The 12,013-nt window shown below is 46.9% G+C and overlaps 1 pseudogene; it reads left to right on the forward strand.

Annotated features, from left to right (window-relative positions):
• The first annotated feature begins 373 nt into the window (after positions 1–373).
• On the forward strand, positions 374–11,355 carry LOC129701979 (interferon-inducible GTPase 5-like; annotated as a pseudogene).
• The last annotated feature ends 658 nt before the right edge of the window (positions 11,356–12,013 follow it).

Consider the following 12,013-nt stretch of genomic DNA (forward strand, 5'->3'; position numbering starts at 1 on the left):
CAATGAACTGGCCTCAACTACCCTCTGTGGCAGAGAGTTCCAGAGATTCACCACTCTCTGTGTGAAAAAAGTTCTTCTCATCTCGGTTTTAAAGGATTTCCCCCTTATCCTTAAGCTACCTTCAACCTCCGGGAACCGCACGGAAACCTTGGATGGAGCGCAAAGTCTCCAAAGGTTTCCATTCAGGTTTCCTAAGTGGGACAGGGCCAAGTTTGAGAAAACTATCAGATGTGGGTTGATGTAGACTTTATTCAAGTCATAAATTCACCCGGCAACAAGTGAGCCAACACACACTTTTTGATTTGTTATTGGACAAGCTCCGTAAATCTGTCCAATCACATGACAGGCAACGAGAGTTTGTGAGTGGGTGTGTGTGTGTGTGTGTGTGTGAGAGAGAGAGAGAGAGAGAGAGAGAGAGGTCGGGACACGCACTGACGGAGTGTCCTCCTTCCAACAACCAGTGCAGGTAGGAACAGCGAATGAAACCACAAACTGAGCCGAGTTATCAGCTCGACTGCGCGGTGTAATCTTGGACGGAAGATAGACACAAAAAGCTGGAGCAACGCAGCGGGACAGGCAGCATGTCTGGAGAGAAGGAATGGGTGATATTTCGGGCCGGGTCTGCTAATTCTAGACGGAACAAAGCCATATTTACTCTGCACCGTGCAAAAAAACTTCATCCGACATTCTCGGAGGCGACACATAATATAAAACAGTTTCCCCAAATCGCAATTTCACCCCCACCCCCTTGCCCTCGTGTGTCCCACTTGTGTGAAATAAACTCCGGCAATGGGGCTGCACTTCAATCTGTGTCAATTCTGCCAGTTTTTCGCCACCGCGCGAGTTTATCTCATCCAGGAAAAAACTTTTTCACCCAGAGAGTCGTGAATTTGTGGAATTCCCTGCCACAGAGGGCAGTGGCGGCCAAGTCACTGGATGGATTTAAGAGAGAGTTAGATAGAGCTCTAGGGGCTAGTGGAGTCAAGGGATACGGGGAGAAGGCAGGCACGGGTTATTGATTGGGGATGATCAGCCATGATCACAATGAATGGCGGTGCTGGCTCGAAGGGCCGAATGACCTCCTCTTGCACCTATTTTCTATGTTTCTATGTTTCTAGGATCGGTCGGGTTTCGAGTTGAGGTGATATCGAAACTTACAGGAAAACAACGTTTGGCATTTGGATGTTTTCCAAAGGGGAGTGTCTTTGGAGAAGCGGGCAGGGAGGATGGTGCAATCAACGCAGTGAACTATTTGTAAATGGATCAGAAACCAAGAGAGGGCATTGGAAAGTGTCCGCTGGTGTTTGTTGTCACGTTACTAGTCCGTCTTGTTGTTCCGGGCACTCAATGAGAGAAGGCGGCCGCTGTTGTCACTGGACTCTTTAACATCCGCTACAACCAGACCGGCACAAACTCCAGCCCCGCGGCCTCCTGTGGGCGGCGAGGAGACTGAGTGGATTGTCTGCCCCTCTCTGACACTTGTCTCCGGGACCCTACAGACAGGTGGTCGCACGCAGTGCCCGCTGGCCCCCGACACCACTGCAAGGTCAGTGGGGACCACAACGGCGGGAAGGCATTGGGGAGAGCGGGGATTTGAATCACTGGGTTACTCCAACACTCTGTGTCTACATTGACATTGTAACTGTAGGGATGGTATTTTAAATAATAGTTAAAACATAAAACTATGGGGAACTTTCAAGGACGTCGATAGTCAACCTCCCTTCCATTGACATCAAAGTGCTGACTGATCCACAGACTACTGGTGAGCGGTGGCCTACAGACACCTTCACTCTCTCCCATTTCTGCTCACTGCCAGGTCACCTTGTAGTTTCCGGCACCACGAGCCCTTCTTCCCTGGAATACTACGGAGGAAGCACAACTCTCCCGACACGATCCAACATAACTTGGGCTGAAAAGGCAAGGTGAAACTTTACACTTTAGAGATACAGCGCGGAAACAGGACGTTCGGCCCACTGAGCCCGTGCTGACTGGCGACCACCCCGTACACTAGCACTATCCTACACACAAGGGACAATATACAATTTTACCGAAGCCAATTAACCTGCACACCTGCACGTATTTGGAGTGTGGGAGGAAACTGGAGAACCCGGAGAGAACCCACGCAGTCACAGGGAGAACTGTAATGCCCCTGTCCCACTTAGGAAACCTGAACGGATATCTCTGGAGACTTTGCGCCCCACCCAAGGTATCCGTGCAGTTCCGTGAGGTTTTTGTCAGACTCTCTACCTGCTTCCACTACCTGCAACCTCCGGCAACTACCTGCAACCTCCGGCAACTACCTGCAACCTCCGGGAACCACTCGGATACCTTGGGTGAGGCGCAAAGTCTCCAGAGGTTTCCGTTCAGGTTTGCTAAGTGGGACAGGGGCATAAGCAACAACTCTACAACTGCGCTACTGTGCCACGCTAAGATTCCCACCTCTGTATATTTTCTAGTTGATTTCTAGTTGACCCCGATTAAGGGTGATTTTCCCAACAGGCTCAGGGATTTCTGGTATAGAACAAACCATCACTCACTCTCTCACTACTTTCCTCGTGAAGGAGCAGACTCACACATCCACGGACAAAGAGGAGCTCTGATCACCGGCCACACCTCAGCACAGCGCCGGGATCACTGGATCATCACACAGGCCGGCAGTGAGATACAGAAATCAGAAATGGGAGGAAGCAGTTCCAGGTAGGTCCAGACATGCCGCACCCTGTCACCCTGTCTCCCTGTCCCCCTGTCACCCTGTCACCCTGTCTCCCTGTCACCCTGTCACCCTGTCACCCTGTCACCCTGTCACCCTGTCACCCTGTCACCCTGTCACCCTGTCTCCCAGTCACCTTGTCACCCTGTCACCCTGTCACCCTGTCCCTTGTCACCCTGTCTCCCAGTCACCCTGTCACCCTGTCTCCCTGCCACCCTGTCACCCTGTCACCCTGTCTCCCTGTCACCCTGTCACCCTGTCCCTTGTCACCCTGTCACCCAGTCTCCCAGTCACCTTGTCACCCTGTCACCCTGTCCCCTGTCACCCTGTCTCCCAGTCTCCCTGTCACCCTGTCACCCTGTCACCCTGTCACCCTGTCACCCTGTCCCTTGTCACCCTGTCTCCCAGTCTCCCAGTCACCTTGTCACCCTGTCACCCTGTCTCCCAGTCTCCCTGTCACCCTGTCTCCCTGTCACCCTGTCTCCCAGTCACCTTGTCACCCTGTCTCCCAGTCACCTTGTCACCTTGTCACCCTGTCCCTTGTCACCCTGTCTCCCAGTCTCCCAGTCACCTTGTCACCCTGTCACCCTGTCCCTTGTCACCCTGTCTCCCAGTCTCCCTGTCACCCTGTCTCCCAGTCTCCCTGTCACCCTGTCACCCTGTCACCCTGTCACCCTGTCCCCCTGTCACCCTGTCTCCCAGTCTCCCAGTCACCTTGTCACCCTGTCACCCTGTCCCTTTTCACCCTGTCACCCTGTCACCCTGTCACCCTGTCACCCTGTCACCCTGTCTCCCTGTCACCCTGTCACCCTGTCTCCCTGTCACCCTGTCACCCTGTCACCCTGTCACCCTGTCTCCCTGTCTCCCTGTCACCCTGTCACCCTGTCACCCTGTCACCCTGTCTCCCTGTCTCCCTGTCTCATTGTAACTTGTCACACAATCACCTTGGCTTTTTGTCATGTTATCAGATTGTCTCCTGGCTCAGCACAAGCTGCCAGCGCAGGGCATGGCCACTGCTCCACTTACCCATTGTTACAGGAGAATGCTGGTCGATTGGCAACTCAAGTCCCTTCACTTTACTTTGCATTTATTCTATTTTCAGCATGTGTTAACGTGAGGCAAGACATAACTGCACTTGACTGGAAGCTGCCGTCCTGCTGTAGGCATGTCTATATGGAGAGTGTAGGTGGGAACTGCAGTTGCTGTGTTACACCTTTTGTCCAAATGCAGTGTAGCAAGGTGTGTGATAAAGTTCCCCATAGTTGGCTGCTCTGGAAAGTTAGATCGCATGGGATTCATGGAGAGCTAGCCAATGGGATGTAGAACTGGCTTAATGGAAGGAAGCAGAGGGTGGCAGTGGGAAGTTGTATCTTGGACTGGAGGCCAATATCTAGCGGTTGTCTCGAGGATCAGTGCGGGGCAGAATTCTGATTGTGGTTGCAACCAACAATTTGGATGTAATTGTACAAACGTTTAATAAAAGTGTAGGTGGCACTAAAGTGTGTGCTATCAGGGATAATGAAGATGTTTAGTAAAAGTTACAGCAAGATCTTGATTGGCTAATGGAGGTTAATGTAGATATCGGGATTGCATTATGAGAAGTCAAACAAGTGCATGAAGAACACTGACGTCTGGCAGCCAGTTGCACCTTGGAATAGACTGGGTGACAACCAAGAATAGTTTGGTGACTATTGGAGAGACAGTTCACCGCACGGAGACATGGCACCCGGGACAGGCTGGGTTAGCAACGCAATCTGTGTCTTTCATGAGAAAGTTACACAATAAAGCTACGGAAAGGCCTAATGAACCACCGTGGCCTCAAAATCCATCAGGCGAGAATGAAATGCTCGGAGAAGGAGAATGAGGTGCAGCGCGCACACAGGCCCTGAACCTGGTGAGACGCAGGAGGAGCCCGGCCAGGACTCACCCCCACAGAGCCCAGTCCCTCCACGCACTAGAGTCTCCCAACCACTGCAGTGGTTACTAAGATGGCTGATCCGTGGTCGGGGCCTGATCAACCCTGGCTGGGTTGCATGGGCGAGGGGGTCTGATGTTGTGAGACCAGAATCACCCGATGATCCCAGGTCTCATCACTGAGGATGTGGCCCAGCTCATCTAGAAGATGTATATTTTTCACAGATGAGGTGGTCAAGAAGGCTTTTGTACTTTGCACAATCAGGGAATTGTGTGTAACACCCGGGATGTGAAGTTACAGTTGTACAAGATGTTAGTGAGGCTGCATTGGAGTCTTCAGTTTTGGTCATCCTGATATTGGTTCCATGTAGTTAAGCTGGAAATAGTGCAGGAGGATGTGGCCAGGACCTGAGGGCCTGAGCTACTGGGAATGGTTGGGCAGGATAATTCATGTCCTTTGGAGCACAGAAGGATGAGGGGTGATCTTATAGACGTGTACAAAGTCATGAGACTAAAAGATAGGGCAACTGCAGAGAATCCAGGATGAAGGAATCAAGAACCAATGGTTTAAGGTGCGAGGAGCGTGATTTATCAGGAATGTGAGGAGCAGCCTTTTCACTCCCATTGTCGTGGGTATATGGGACAAAGTGTCAGTGGAGGTAGTTGAGGATGGTATCATAACAGCATTAACCAATGACTGGTACAGATACATGGATATTAAATCTTTACATGAACATGGGCTAAATACGGGCAAATGGGAATGGCTTAGATGGGTCATCTATGTTGACAAGGAGAGTTGGGTTGATGGAACTGTGTACTGTAAGACTCTATTACCGTGATGCTAAATAGGTGCTGTTGCAACTGGAAACTATCACCAAACATGTTTCGTTTCAGCCAACAGGCGGCTCAGTCTGTGACCCCCATATCCTTCCCACTGGAAGATCTCAACAAACTGAAGTCCCAGTTTGAAACTGGGGGTGTGGAAAAGGTTCAACCTCTGCTGGAGAAGAAGGTGATTGGGTTGAAAAATACCGAGCTGAACATCGCCGTGACGGGAGACACGGGTGCAGGAAAATCCACCTTGATCAACGCCATGAGAGGGCTTTGTAGCGAAGATGAGGGAGCGGCTGCGGTTGGGACCACGGAAACTACAATGGAGCCAACTGGATACTCACATCCCACTCTGCCCAATGTCCGCTACTGGGACCTGCCGGGGACCGGATCTCCACAATTCACCGCGGGTTCCTACCTGAGGAAAATGGAATTTCAAAAATACGATTTCTTCATCATAGTGGCAGCTTGTCGATTCAGAGAGAATGATGCAAATCTTGCCAAGGAGATTAAGCGGCTGGGGAAGAGGTGCTATTTTGTCCGCTCTAAGATTGACGCTGACCTTTATTGTATGCAGAGAGAACGGAAAGAATTTGATGAAGTTGCAGAAATGGAAAAGATCCGGAGTGACTGCGTCAGTGGGTTGGGAAAAGCCGGGATCCCAAATCCCACCGTATTCCTGATTTCCAGTTTTGAGCCAGATCAGTATGATTTCAATCGGTTAAAGGAAGCACTTGAAGGTGATTTACCGAATGTAAAGAAAAGGGCTTCATTTCCAGCAATGTCTGGGTCTTGATGATGTTTCTCTTCACCGACTGGCCAACAGAATAGGTAAACCTGTGGAAGAGCTAAAGGCTGCAGTAAAACCTCATCTGCTGGGAGAAATAACTCCAGATATCATTGTGAGGATAGGTTGGGGAACTGCTGTTGTTACCGTGTCAGGTCTGGAAGTGGCTCTCGACTTTGTCGCTGTCATCGGTTCCATTTTTGGAGCAAGTTCACCGTTTCTCATGACATTGAAAATACTGCGAGATGCACTGAAGGATCTGACGGAGAATGCGGAGAGGGTGGTGAGGGCAGCGTTTGAAATTAGTTAACTACTTTGCCTTTGCATCGACCCAGAGAGCTCATGTCATGTTGTAGTCAATAGTCGGAACACATCCAACGCCAAATCCTGTCGGAATTCTCCTCGATGATTTTCCGTTTGCTGTTGCCTTCCCTTTACATATTTCACAGCCACATTCCAGGAGGATTTAGGAATTGCATTATTTGAAGTACAGGCACAGTACTTGAGGGTGCATCCTCTGTCCAATGAGACGCTAAAATGAAATGATGTCTGAAGTCATGTCTGCACCTCACAATTGGACCCAATGTATTTGTGAGTCTATTGTTTCAGAAGAGCAAACAGGTTATCCCCAGAGACCTGATCAAAGCGCATCTGCTGATCGCCAGCATCAGCGTGTTACAGTCGTGTTGCTACGTGTGTGACATCACCGCGTGCAATCAGGTGGGTATATTCCCCACGTTACAACTGCAAATACGTTAAAGACCATTCAACATATGTAAAGTCGTGAACCCGAGTCTCAACGAGAGGAATGGAATGACAAGTTTTTCTATTTGGTGCGAAGTGTTTGCGTGCGTGTAGAAGGCTCGGGAAGGTCGACATGTCCCCAACAAATCTCATCAATTTGTAGACATGCATCGTAGATAGTATTTTATTGAGATGCATCGCAGCATGATTTGGGGACAGCTCCATCCGAGACGGCAAGAAATTACAGAGACTTGTGGACACAGCCCAAACCATCACTCAAGCCAACCTCCCCTGCATTAACTCCAGCTTCACTTCACGCTGCCTTAGCAAGGCCAGCAAAATAATCAAGGAAGACTCATCCCGGATACTCCCTCTTCTCCCCTCTCCCATCAAGCAAGAGGTACAGAAGTGTAAAAATGCACACCTCCAGATTCAGGTACAGAGTCTTCCCGGCTGATATCCAGCATTGGGCGTTACTGGACTTTAACTTGCCCTTGCTGTTATTCTCTTTATCGTGTATCTGTACACTGTGGACCACTTGATTGTAATTATGCATCATCTTTGTGCTGACTGGACAGCATGCACCAAAAAAGCTTCACACTCTACATGTGTACACGAACAATAGACAAAACATATGGTTGGGTCATTTGTGACTGCAACAGGGAAAGGGTTATTTATGATTGTGTGTTTGTAAAGTACACAGGCCATGCTCCAGTGATTCCATTCATCAATTGTTATTAACAGCTGGGTCTTCTTCAATGTTTCAGTGATACTTTTATTGTCACATGTACCAAGGTAGTGACATTATTTTCACCAGAAGACCCTTAAACTGCTGCTTCTACTGTAGTGACCCTGATAGAGACGTGTACAATGGTTCAATCCAACTCTAAACCATTCCTTGGATAGTTCAACCAAGAAATTCTCACATCAATCGTTGATTTCTGTCACCCTCCTATGGGATCCCATAGGTCCTCCTAATTTATAGTAATGCTTGTATTCAAACATTCTTTAATGGTTATGAACAAATTAACATAATTGACTCAGTTCCATGTTGGGGAACATAGAAACATAGGAACATAGAAAATAGGTGCAGGAGTAGGCCATTCGGCCCTTCGAGCCCGCACCGCCATTCAATATGATCATGGCTGATCATCCAACTCAGTATTATGAGCCTTCTCTCCATACCCCCTGATCCCTTTAGCCACAAGGGCCACATCTAATTCCCTCTTAAATATAGCCAATGAACTGGCTTCAACTACCTTCTGTGGCAGAGAATTCCAGAGATTCACCACTCTGTGTGTGAAAAATGTTTTTCTTTTCTCGATCCTAAAAGATTTCCCCCTTATCCTTAAACTGTGACCCCTTGTTCTGGACTTCCCCAAATTCGGGAACAATCTCCTGCATCCAGCCTGTCCAACCTCTTGAGAATTTTGTAAGTAGTAAGAACATGAGCCCTTTTGTTGTTTGATTCTGTTAAAAAGTGCAAGACACTAATATTTACTTTAGAGCGGGACTATCTTTCGGTTTGTTCTGCTGTCACAATGTACCTGTATCCATTGCTTTTTCTCTGTAATTACAGATGTGAACAGCTGAGACAAAAAATGGAGAGCAACACTTTTCAGAAGTTGAGATTAGAAATAATGGCATTAGCGTAGCTTTAAATTCAACTCATGCTATTCATTTTCATTCTGACTTTGAGTGCTACTTATTGTCGTGACTAATGGGGAAAGTTGTCCCATTTGTACAGGTGATGAGTCATTTGAAATATCGCCAAAACTTTCCCTAACAAAACTCCCCACATAGAAACATAGAAACATAGAAAATAGGTGGAGGAGTAGGCCATTCGGCCCTTCGAGCCTGCACCGCCATTCAATATGATCATGGCTGATCACCCGTACCTGCCTTCTCTCCATACCCTCTGATCCCCTTAGCCACAAGGGCCACATTTAACTCCCTCTTAAATATAGCCTCGACTACTACCTTCTGCGGCAGAGAGTTCCAGAGATTCACCACTCTCTGTGTGAAAAAAGTTCTTCTCATCTCGGTTTTAAAGGATTTCCCCCTTATCCTTAAGCTGTGACCCCTCGTCCTGGACTTCCCCAACATCGGGAGCAATCTTCCTGCATCTAGCCTGTCCAACCCCTTAAGAATTTTGTAAGTTTCTATAAGATCCCCTCTCAATCTCCTAAATTCTAGAGAGTATAAACCAAGTCTATCCAGTCTTTCTTCATAAGACAGTCCTGACATCCCAGGAATCAGTCTGGTGAACCTTCTCTGCACTCCCTCTATGGCAATAATGTCCTTCCTCAGATTTGGAGACCAAAACTGTACGCATTACTCCAGGTGTGGTCTCACCAAGACCCTGTACAACTGCAGTAGAACCTCCCTGCTCCTATACTCAAATCCTTTTGCTATGAAAGCTAACATACCATTCGCATACCATTAACAATCAAAGGTCACCCTTGACAATTCGTTGAAAACACTTGCTTTCTTATAAACCGTCTGTATCCAGCCTGTTTATACCATGCCCGGGCATTCCTCAATTTGGCTAGATACAGCCTCAGTTTGGACCATGTTATTTTATGCCAGTCAGGTACTATGAAGGCACCAAAAAGACATTTTTGTTGACAAGGAATTAATGTTGTAGTCCTTCCCAGAAACGTTTTGGGAGAAAACATAAGAATGACATTGTATATTGGGGCTGAGTTATTGATTTTACTGATTCTTCATCTTACTGTGTGGATTAAAAAAATAACTACACACAGTGGTTGTGAAAAATAACTGAAATGAAAAGCCTGGAGTTAGAAATAGCAGATCAATCAGTTTCTAAGGAGAGAGAAAGTGCTCTGAACATTCCAGTCAACAAATTTATCTTGGATTTGACAAATTCCCCCCAAAAAATCACAGACTACAACCCAAACTGAAAACCGGTTGTTTGCCGAGTAAGGCCTTTGTGGGAATGAAGTGGAAGATTCCTTTGTGTTGGATGGCGGTGTCTATCCATCTACAGGAAATGGACCCTTATCCCTCATCATGTATCTGTACACCGTGAATGGCTCGATTGTAATCATAGATTGTCTTTCCGCTGACTGGTTAGCACGCAACAAAAACATTCCACTGTACCTCTATGTGACACTAAACTAAACTAAACTAGATATGAACTTCCGAGGAAGGCAGTGGACAATAATTTGGATGAAACACATTGCAAAGGCCAGGTACAGTGGGAGGAAGGTGTGGGAGCTTGTTACACCATCACACTGAACTATGCTGCTTCATCACTGACTCAGTAAACAGATGGATGTCAGTGATCTGAGAAATTGTATCAGGGTAAGGATTAGGACTGTTCATTTACGCTGTAATTAATTTACAATGTTCTGAATGTTTCTATTGTTAATGCATAACTGTGCCTTAAGACGTGTTTTACCCGATGTAAATGGTTCTGTAGTAAAACTTCATGTGCAAGACAACAATTACTGTGTTAAAGAACCTGGAAGATTACATCAGGCAATGATGGAATGGGTCAAATATACTGTTTTTTTTTAAATATCTTTCATCATTAAAGACGGAAACATCTACCGAATGCTTCAGCGTCAGAGTGTTTTATTGTCATATGTCCTGAAACGGATTAACGACATTCTTAATTTGCAGCAGCATCACAACAGGTTTGTAAACACCTTATGATGATGCTATGAGGCTGCAAGGTGACTTGGCTAGGTTGGTTCAGTGGGTAGATGCATGGACGATGCAGTATAATGTGGATAAATGTGAGGTTATCCACATTGGTGGCAAGAACAAGAAGGCAGATTATTATCTTATTGTGTCAGATTAAGAAAAGGGGAAGGTGCAACGAGACCTTGTTCATTAATCACCGAAAGTAAGCATGTAGGTACAGCAATCAGTGAAGAAAGCAAATGGCATGTTCAACTTCATAGCCAGAGGATTTCAGTGTAGGAGCAAGGAGGTCCTACTGCAGTGGTGCGGGCACTGGTGAGACCACACCTAGAATATTGTGCGCAATTGGGTCTCCTAACTTGAGGAAGGACATTCTTGTTATTGAGGGAGCACAACTTAGGTTCACCAGGTTAGTTTCTGGAATGGCAGGACTGAGATATGATGAAATAATGGGTCGACTGGAATTTAGAAGGATGAGAAGGGATCTTATAGAAACATATAACATTCTTAAGGGATTGGACAGGCTACATGCAGGAAAAATGTGAGTGTTTCTGCAACGAGTCCTGAATGTGCTTGTACATCAGTCACTGAAGGTAAGCATGCAGGTACAGCAGGCAGTGAAGAAGCTAATCGCATGTTGGCCTTCATTGCGAGAGGATTTGAGTTTAGATAAATATAGATAGATATGCCATTTATTGTCACTGTTCGACTGTATTCACTAGAAATTTAGAAGGATGAAAGGGAATCGTATAGAAACATATAAAATTCTTAAAGGATTGGACAATAAATGCAGGAAACATGTTCCCGATGTTGGGTGAGTCCAGACCACAGTTTAAGTATATGGGGTGGGCCATTTAGGACTGAGATGATAATTGTTTTTTCACCGAGAGTTGTGTATCTGTGGAATTCTCTGCCACAGAAGGCAGTGGAGACCAATTCACTGGATGTTTTCAAGAGAGAGTTAGTTTTAGCTCTTGGGCCTAAAGGAATCGAGGGATATGGAAACAAAAGCAGGAGCGGGGATCAGCCATGATCAAATTGAATGGAGATATTGGCTCGAAGGGCCGAATGGCCTACTCCTGCACCTACTTGTCTATGTTTCCAAGATTGTAATCATGCATAGTCTTCTTGCTGTCTGTATAGAACCAAAAACGTGTTTCACTGGGACAATAACAAACACGACGGTGACCGCTTCACAGCATTTACCCCTGGAGATCCTGAATCGCCCGCCCGACACAGCGAGAAGCACAACACGTTTAAATGGTCGCGATAATTATTCCTCAGTGTAACAGGAAAACTATCAGATGTGGGTTGATGTAGACTGTATTCGTCATAAATTCACCCGGCAACAACAG

The sequence above is a fragment of the Leucoraja erinacea genome, chromosome 12 (assembly GCF_028641065.1).
Source record: "Leucoraja erinacea ecotype New England chromosome 12, Leri_hhj_1, whole genome shotgun sequence".
Lineage (NCBI taxonomy): Eukaryota > Metazoa > Chordata > Chondrichthyes > Rajiformes > Rajidae > Leucoraja > Leucoraja erinaceus.